The following is a 1202-nucleotide window of genomic DNA, read 5'->3' on the forward strand; positions in this document are numbered from 1 at the left end:
CTGCACTCCAGCCTGGGCGACAGAGCGAGGCTCCGTCTCAAAAAAAAAAAAAGAAATAGAGTATTGGATATATAGGTGATTTATTCTCACCTTTTTTTTGTACAAGTTTGAAGTTTGCCCTAATAAGGGGAAAACAAATTCTAAATTCAGTTGACCCATGGTCTATTGCTGTTTAAACCTGTTAAGTGAATTCAGATAGTGAAGTTATTTAAAAACCAGATGCTCTCACCTGGCTCCAGGTACTATCAAGATAAGATATTGAAAGCTTATTGGCAGTCTGTCTTTTAAATCCTGAGCCAGACTTTTACATGGCTTCAACAAGGTGATTTTTCATGTCCTTAGACATTTTGACATACACACTCCCACTAAAAACTGTATTTACACAAACAGATAAAACGAAACAAAAGTGATTTTAACTTTGGTTTGAGAATTGTCAACACCTTTTAGGCAACGCAGACATACTTTAGGTGTCACTGGCTGTTACGAGTTGAATTGCATCCTCCCATCTCAAATTCATATATGTTTAAGTCTTAAGCCCCAGTACTTCAGAATGTGACCTCATATGGAGATTGGGTCTTTATAGAGGTAATTACAGTCATTAGGGTGGCCACTAGTCCAATATAACTGGTGTCCTTAATTAAAGGGGAAATTTGGAGACAAGATGAGAATGGCTTATGAAAATTGGACTTAATGCTGACACAAGCCAAGGAATTACCAGAAGCAAGGTTTATTAGGTGTTCTCCAGAGAAAGAAAACCAATTGTGTGTGTGTGTGCGTATGTATATGTGGGTGTGCCTGTGTGTGTCCATGTGCACGCGCACATGTGTGTGTGTGTGTGTTTAGGGAGAGAGAGATTTATTTTTAAAAATTGGCTCATGAATGTAGGCTCATGAAATTTGCAGTGCAGGCCAACGGGCTGGAGACCAGGGAAGAGTTGATATTACAGCCTGTCTTACTCAGTTTTGTGCTGTAACAGAATACCTGACACTGGATAATTTATAATGAACAGAAATTTATGTGGCTCATGATTCCGGAGGCTGGGAAGTCCAAGGGCATGGTGCCAGCATCTGCTCAACATCTAGTGAGGGCTTTCTCTTGCGTCATCCCATAGCACAAGGCAGAAGGGCACGAACATGTGCATGTGAGGGGTGGGAGAGGTTGGGGGTGAAGAAGGAGGGAGGGAGGGAGGGTAACGAGGTCAA

Source organism: Rhinopithecus bieti, unplaced genomic scaffold, assembly GCF_001698545.2.
Source record: "Rhinopithecus bieti isolate Rb0 unplaced genomic scaffold, ASM169854v2 scaffold_61930, whole genome shotgun sequence".
Taxonomy (NCBI): domain Eukaryota; kingdom Metazoa; phylum Chordata; class Mammalia; order Primates; family Cercopithecidae; genus Rhinopithecus; species Rhinopithecus bieti.